At 46.6% G+C, this 8,023-nt stretch overlaps 1 non-coding gene across 1 annotated transcript; it reads left to right on the top strand.

The window, feature by feature from the left end:
• The first annotated feature begins 354 nt into the window (after positions 1 to 354).
• TRNAE-UUC (transfer RNA glutamic acid (anticodon UUC)) lies at positions 355 to 427 on the top strand. The gene has a single exon. It is a non-coding gene; the product is annotated as a tRNA-Glu (tRNA).
• The last annotated feature ends 7,596 nt before the right edge of the window (positions 428 to 8,023 follow it).

The following is an 8,023-nucleotide window of genomic DNA, read 5'->3' as shown; positions in this document are numbered from 1 at the left end:
CCTCCACAGAAGATCAAGTGGCTTCTTTTCAAATATGCTAATTGCCCAGCTTCCAAATTTTCAGCTCAAACCCCGATTTTTGCCTGACTTGAAGATAAATACCTGACACTACGGGCTTGAATGGGAATGCTGGCAACCCTGAGCACTGAGAATCAACTGCTATTCCAAGAAAGGAAACACATGGAGAGGCAGCAGACGGAGTTCCAACCTGCACACAGTAGGGCCACCTCTTTCCAGCCTGGCCATCAGGTGGCCACACAGACCCAGGTTCTGATCTATTTGTCTACAGCGTGGGCTTGAGGAAATGAGATCCCATCTTGTTCTCTCTGGATAAACTGGAGCTAGTTTGGGAATTCCTTGGTGGTCCAGTGGCTAAGACTTGGCATTTTCACTGTCAAGGGCACAGGTTCAATCCCTGGTCAGGGAACTAAGATCCCATAAGCCACATAGTGTGACAAAAAAAAAAAAAAAAAAAGAAGAAGTGGATTTAGCTTTGCCTCTTTCAGTTGTGTTGGAGGGAGAGTCTGGACCCTGAGCTTGGGAGGAACCATTTCTGAAGTTCCACATAAGGCACATGTGTGTGTACCCAGGTCTGGATGCTGCCTACTCAACGTGCAATTTCCCTCTTGCCGGCCGTCCACTCTGAAAGGAGCGCAAGCTGCATTTAAGACCACTTTTCCTGGGTGACGATGAGAGCTGCCTCCCTAATCTGAGATCTGGGCCCTGATTCAAACATTAACAGCTCCGTCTGGATAGCAGCCTTAATGCGCTGCATTGGCGGAGGCGGCTCCTCTGATTCTCACAGGAATGAGTGAGATAATTTTCCATGTTTTCATCTCCTTGGATGGAAATTTACCAGTGAGGTTGATGTGACTGTCCTTATTTTAGAGATGAGGATACTGAGCCTCAGAGAGGTTAAATTAGTGTCATGAATTGACCCCAACTACGGTGTTAATTCAAAAAACTAAGATCATAGCATCTGATCCCATCACTTCATGGCAAATAGATGGGGGAAAAAAATGGGGGAAAAAAGTGGAAGTGGAAAAATAAAAAGTGGAAGATTTTATTTTCTTGGGCTGCATAATCACTGCAGATGGTAACTTCAGCCATGAAATTCAAAGACGCTGGCTCCTTGCAAGAAAAGCTATGACACACCTAGATAGAATATTAAAAAACAGAGGCATCTCTTTGCCAACAACAATCCATATAGTCAAAGCTATGATTTTTCCAGCAGTCATGTGAGGGTTGGATCATGAAGATGATTGAGTGCCAAAGAATTCACACTTTCAAACTATGGTGCTAGAGAAGACTCTTGAGAGTCACTTGCACAGCAAGGAGATCAAACCAATCAGTTCTAAAGGAAATGAACCCTCAATGTTCATTGGAAGGACTGATGCTGAAGCTGAAGCTCACTATTTTGGCCACCTTATGCAAAGAGCCAACACATTGGAAAAGATCCTGATGCTGGGAAAGATTGAGGGCAAGAGGAGAAGGGGGTGACAGAGGGCAGCTGGTTGGATGGCATCACTGACTCAATGGACATGAGTTTGAGCAAACTCCAATAGATGGTGAAGGAGAGGGAAGCCTGTTGTGCCACAGTCAATGAGGTCTCAAAGAGTCGGACACGACTAAGCAACTGAACAACAATGAAGTGTTAATAAGTGAGAGAGATAAGACTGAAAACCAACAGTGAGGGATTTCCCTGGTGGTCCAGTGGCTAAAACTCCATGTTCCCAATGTGGGGGTCTAGGTTTGATCCCTGGTCAGGGAACTAGATCTCACATGCTGCAACTAAGACCTTGGGCAGCCAAATAAATATTTTTTTTAAAGTGCAATGGGATGGGGTTCAGGACACACTGCCCCCAGTTATAGCACCTTGGCATCATGAATGCTTCCAGTTGAAGGCGTTTGAGCAAACGGCAGGTGCAGGAAGGTCAGTACTCTTTTTCCCGACTCTTCGCCTTTGAGATGGGCCATAAATCCCTTAAGAGGGGTGCCCTCTGCAAACCCCAAGGAAGGGAGCAGCCTTATTTCCAAAGACAAAGGGACACCAAAAAGAACCCAAGAGAACAGGCCTGGCTGAGTTTCAACCAGTTTACAACACTTATTTGCCCTGTTTGACCTCCCCTATTAGATGGTAAAGAATCTGTCTGCATTGTGGGAGACCTGGTTTTGATCCCTGGGTCAGGAAGATCCCCTGGAGAAGGGAATGGCAAACCACTCCAGTATTCTTGCCTGGAGAATTCCATGGATAGAGGAGCCTGGCAGGCTACAGTCCATGGGGTCACAAAGAGAAACATGACTGAGTGATTAACACTTTCACTTTCATCTCTACACGTCTGCCTGCTCCTCAACAAGCCCAGCAGAGAAGCACTCAAGTGTGACTGTTTCTCCATGTCTTCTTCCCCTTGTGAGGGCTCCCATGTCATGCATAAATGTGAGAAATGGAACATTTCCTGCCATATCAGTAAACAAGGATGTCGCAGTCATCAGTGATTACAGACCTCTGATGGGAACTGGTGAGCCCTGAGGACACTCCAGAAGGAAAGAATATCTGCCATCTAGCAGCCACCAGACTGCAGCCACTCCCTATGGTGAGCCTTGGGGAAACTCAGGATCTGAAAACAGGATATTGGCCCTGGATCGCTGAGGTGTATATCAAAGAAATGATTTCAGTGAGCCCAAACTCTTGCATCTTCCCATACATAGAAAAGTGCTAAATTCCTTAACTTGGGATATCTGGTTTTCTTTGGTTAACAATACTCTTTTGAGGTTCAGACTACCAGCCCTTTCTTGCAAAACTTCTATATAACCTGACTCCCCTCACCTCTTTGGAGCAGTTCTCTCAGGGTCTACTTGAGATGCTGTCTGCTGGACAGCATCTGAACTGTCTCCTGAAAATTTCCACTAAATAAAACATAACTCTCAATTTTAAGGTTGTGACTATTTTCTTTTTTAAGATTTATTTACTTTATTTTTTGACTGTGGTGAGTCTTCATTGCTGCACCTGGGCTTTCTAGTTGTGGTGAGTAGGGGCTATTCTCTAGTTGTAGTGTGTGAATATTTTTTAAGTCAACAGATGTGTATGCTTTTCTCCTATTAATTTGTCTTAGTCAGTTTGATTTTCAGACCCAGCCAGGGACCCTGAGAGAGTTCAGAAATACTTTTTCCTCATCTACAGATGCCACACTGTCCCACCCTTGCTACTCAGAGTGGCATTCATGGACCAGCATCCTCATCAGGGCATGGCCACCCACTCCAGTATTCTTGCCTGGAGAATCCACATGGACAGGGGAGCCTGGTGGGCTACAGTCCCTGGGGTCACAAAGAGTTGGGCATGATTGAGCGATTAACACTTACTTTTTAAATTTTAATATCCATACTAGATATCATGCCATCCAGGGTTGAAGGAAACATTAAACAGAATTTTGCAAACAGAAACCACCCTGGCTGGTTCAAGGACTTCATGACTGAATTCCTTTCTTACAAAAGAAGGAATTCTTTTCTCAGAAAAGCAAAAGTAGTCCTTCCCCATCCACTGCTCAGGTGCTGACCTCTGAGAAAAGATGGTGACCTAAACACCTGCCTCTGATTCTGGCCTTTCCCAAAACCCTTCTAAACATGGGGAAAAGATCACAAGGTTTTGGATGCTGAAAAGCATATCAAAGCTAAACCCGGCAGTACAGGGAGCCAAGATTCTCCACCATCGACATTACAACAGCCTCAAAATGCCAGGAAAAGACTGGTCAGGCACTTCTCGGGTGCGGCGGGGGAAGGGCTACAGGGTGTTGGATAAGGGGTTAGGTCTGCAGGTTAGGGTTCCGGGAGCCAAGGGAGAGGGGGGCTGCCGAACTGCAGCCCCCGTGGGCACAACACGGGTCATTTCCCCACCTCTCAGCGCAGGTCCCCTCTTAAGTTTGCTGATGGTCCCGTGTGCTTTGTCCATAGACTAGACCTCCAGTTTCCTTATGGAACTGCAGAGGCTGTTAGAATGCAGGGGACCCGCAGACCTCCAAAACATATGGCAAATCCATCTCTTTCTGTCCATCCCCACAACTACTGCCCTAGTTTCAACTGCCATCACCTCCTGCCTGCTGACTGCCCATCCTACTTCATTCCCATTCTCCAGGGTCAGGCCCCTGCTTCACACCCTCCATTCATTTTCCACTGCTTCTGGATAGAACAAAATCTTTCACTTGGCCTCCCAGGCCCAGGCTGACCCACCCCTTCCTCCAGCCTCTGGTTTGTCTTCCAGCCACCTGGTTACTCCTTCCCCCTTCTGCCCCTGGGCCTCTGCTCACAGCATCCTTCCTTCCGTCCATCCTTGATATTACAGACTGAATGTTTGTATCCTTCCCAAAATCCACATGTTGAAGCCCCAGTCCCTAGTGTTTGGAGTATTTGGAGATAGGGCCATTACGGAGGTTATTACAGTTACATGAGGGTATCAGGATGGGACGCCGATCCAATAGAATTCATGCCCACATAAACAGAAAACACCACGGGCCACCACGTTTCCCCCACCCCACCTGGGGAGGACACCGCGGGAAGACAGCCATCTATCTATACCACGTACAAGCTAGGAAGGGAGCCTTATCAAAAGCCAGATTGGCTGGAGATCTCATCTCAAGAAAGGTGAGAAACAAATGTCTGTTGTCTATTCTGTTATGGTGGGGCTTCCCAGATGGCTCAGTGGTAAAGAATCCACCTGGCATGCAGGAGATGTGGGTTTGATCCCTGGGTCAGGAAGATGCCCTGGAGAAGGAAATGGCTCCCCACTCCAGTATTCTTGGTTGGGAAATCCCATGGACAAAGGAGCCTGGCAGGCTACAGTCCATGGTGTCGCAAGAGTTGGACACGACTGAGTGACTGAGCGCGCGCGCACACACACACACACACACAGGCGCACACACGCGCGCACGTGTGCGCACACACACATATTCTGTTATGGCAGCTCTAGCTGACGAATACACTCAGCTAACCTCTATGCTTCAGGTCTGTTTCAAGCACTTCTGATTCCCCACTCCTGCGCCACACTCCCGTTTGGACAGGACCCCTGATTCTCAGTGTTGCAGCAGTGGTATTCTCCTTTGCAGTACTTTTCACAGTAGCCTTAACTGATTGTGTAATTATCAGGGCTTCTCCACCAGCTCATGCTTGCTCAAGGTGAAGACAGCCTCTGGGTCATTCAGTGACATAAACCCAGCATCTGGCACACAGGATCCAGCACATAGTAGATGCTCTATAAAAAATTTTAAGATGTCATCATGAAAGCTGTCCCCAAATTTGAAGAAATCTTCTGGAGCAGTTTTTAAAATTTTGTTTCTATTTCTACAACCTTATAGGAGAAAGGAAACCAGTCTTGGAGTTTGTATCACCTTTCTTACTTTGTAATATAGAACTCAGTTCAAATACATATGTCAGCTTTATGAATTTTATCAGCTAAAATACATATGTTTATGTTGTAGTTGTTGGTGCTGTTGTAAAGTTTTTTTTTTTTTTTAATATGGATCATTTCTAAAGTCTATTGAATTTGTTACAATACTGCTTCTGTTTTATGGTTTGGTTGAGGGGTCATGGATCATGTGGGATCTTAGCTTCCCCACCAGGGATCAAGCCAGCACCCCCTGTGCTGGAATGAAAAGTCTTAACCACCAGACCACAGGGAAGTCTCACTGATGCTTTATATTCCGCCAAGTTTACTGCATAGAAAGGATGCCAGAAAAATCTGCCAGTAGAACCTCGGCCTTTCAGGGAATGCTGTCTTATCACTTGGCTTTTTGCTTGTGGTTACCAGAATGTCCCTTCAAGTGGTTCAAGCCCCTGGGCCTGGAGCTGTATACAAAATGGTGCAGTGTGTAACTATGTGACAGTTCGAATGTAGGTCAAATGCTAGATCTGAGAGACCAGCCTGTGAGTGACCATTAGCGCTGCAATCGGAGGAGATGACAGTTCATCCAGGCAAGTGCGGGCTAGTCCTGGAGCGCCCAGCCTCTCTCCGTGGAGCCGTGACTGCACCCAACAAATCCCACAGAAAAAGCAGCTCTCCAGCCTTAGCTATTCTGTGTATAGGCTAGTATCTATCAACATGGGTGGGATTGTCTATTGTCATAAACTAAATGTTTGACTCCCTCAAAATTCATATTCACAAGGCTGAAGCCCTTATCCCCAATGCAATGGTCTTTGGAGGCGGGGCCTTTGGCGGGTGATTAGGTTTAGCTGAGGTCATGAGGATGGGACCCCCTCACCATGAAGGCATTAGTGACCTTATAAGAAGAAGAGACCAGGGACACCCCTGGTGGTCCAGTGGCTAAGACTCTACACTCCCAATGCAGGGGGCCTGGGTTCAATCCCTGGCCCGGGAACTAGATCTCACAAGACACAACTAAGAGTTCTCATACCCAGGTGAAGGCCCCACATGCTAAAGATAAGACCCGGTGCAGCCGAATAAATGAATAAAAATATTAAAAAGAATAAGAAGAGACCAGAGCCCCCTGTCTCCAGGCACAAGGAGGATATAGGATGAAGATAGAGGTCTGCAAGGCAGGAAGACAGCCCTGACAAGGAGCTGAACTCACAGCACCTGGTTTTGGACTTCCCAGTCTCCAGAACCATGAGAAATCAACTTCTGCTGTTTTAGCTACCCAATCTAAAGTACTTTGTTATAGCAGCCCAAACATATTAAGACCCCCTCCAGCCACCCCACCCCCCCCAAGCCTGCACTGTATTCTCTCTGGTCTGGAGATGGCTTACTTCCTCCCAGAGTCTCCATGTAAGGCAGTTACTGAGTTTACATTTTGCTTTTTCATTTATTTTTTATTCTTTAAAATTCAGGCAGCACTGGGTCCTCGTTGCAGCTCATAGGCTTCTCTAGTTGTGGCACCCGGGCTCCAGAGCATCGACTCAGCTTTTGCGATGCACGGGTTTAGTTGCCTTACATCCTATGGGATCTTAGTTCCCCAACCAGGGATCAAACCCACGTCCCCTGCATGGGAAGACAGATTCTTAGCCACTGGATCTCCAGGGAAGTCCCTGAGTTTACTTCTGTTTGACTCCTACCTGGGGACACCGTCTGTATAAAGACTCACTTTGAGAAAAGTACCTGCCCTTAATCTCACTCGATAAACTAGAAAATTAGTCTTAGGGGAAATGTTACCTAACAACCTTCATAAGCACAGAGACAGACAGAGGTCACCCTTTTCACTGTTTTTAATGTCTGCATGTCCTACTGATTTCTCACAGGTGACTGAGTCATTCCCTGATATTGGTCCAAGTTTTCTGAACATTTTTATACTGGTCACTTTATTCTAACTTTCAGATTGTTCCTCAGAGAAAAGTTTCCTGGTTCAAGCATTTGAGTTATTTCATGGCTCTTCTCTGAAGCCACATTGCTTCACAAAGCCACGACTTTACACAGGGTATCAGCCATACACAGAAGCCCACACGCAAACATCCTAGGTCCCACTATCTCTCTTTATTTTAGTCAGTTTATTAGGTACCTAACGGGGCCTTAGCTTTTTTCTGTTTATTTTCTTTCTGGGAAGAGTCATGTTGAGATGGACAAAATGCCAGCACTCAGAAAATCAGTTATTGTTCTGCCAACAATCAGAAATCTGTGCCCGAAGACCTGAAGATCTGATGCTGACATAGCACTGTCCCATTCTCACATCCACAAGGGATTTCTTTTTAATAGTAGTGATGCTTCAGGGGATTTAAGGGGATACACAGAGAAAGGGAAAGCAAACAAGTGAACAGATAAGCAAAGTGTTTCCTTTGACAGAAGGGCCTCCTCCAGTCACAGTGTTCGTCGAAGGCCATCTAGTGGATCCATGGGAAAAATGCTCGGTGCTCAGGGGAGACCAGGGTCCCCGGTGCCCAGGGAGGGGAGCAGGCCCTGCAGGACTCAGAGTCCGATTTCTTCTCAGGAAGAAGAGCGGTCAGTCTCCTCGACTCCCATCAGCTCTTGTGTTCTGTTATCTCACGTTTCTTGAGGAAGGCGATGGGCCTGATGTGCATGTGTGAG

The sequence above is a fragment of the Odocoileus virginianus genome, chromosome 2, assembly GCF_023699985.2.
Source record: "Odocoileus virginianus isolate 20LAN1187 ecotype Illinois chromosome 2, Ovbor_1.2, whole genome shotgun sequence".
Lineage (NCBI taxonomy): Eukaryota > Metazoa > Chordata > Mammalia > Artiodactyla > Cervidae > Odocoileus > Odocoileus virginianus.
Note: the sequence above shows the minus strand (reverse complement) of the source record. Positions and strands in the feature narration are given on the sequence as shown.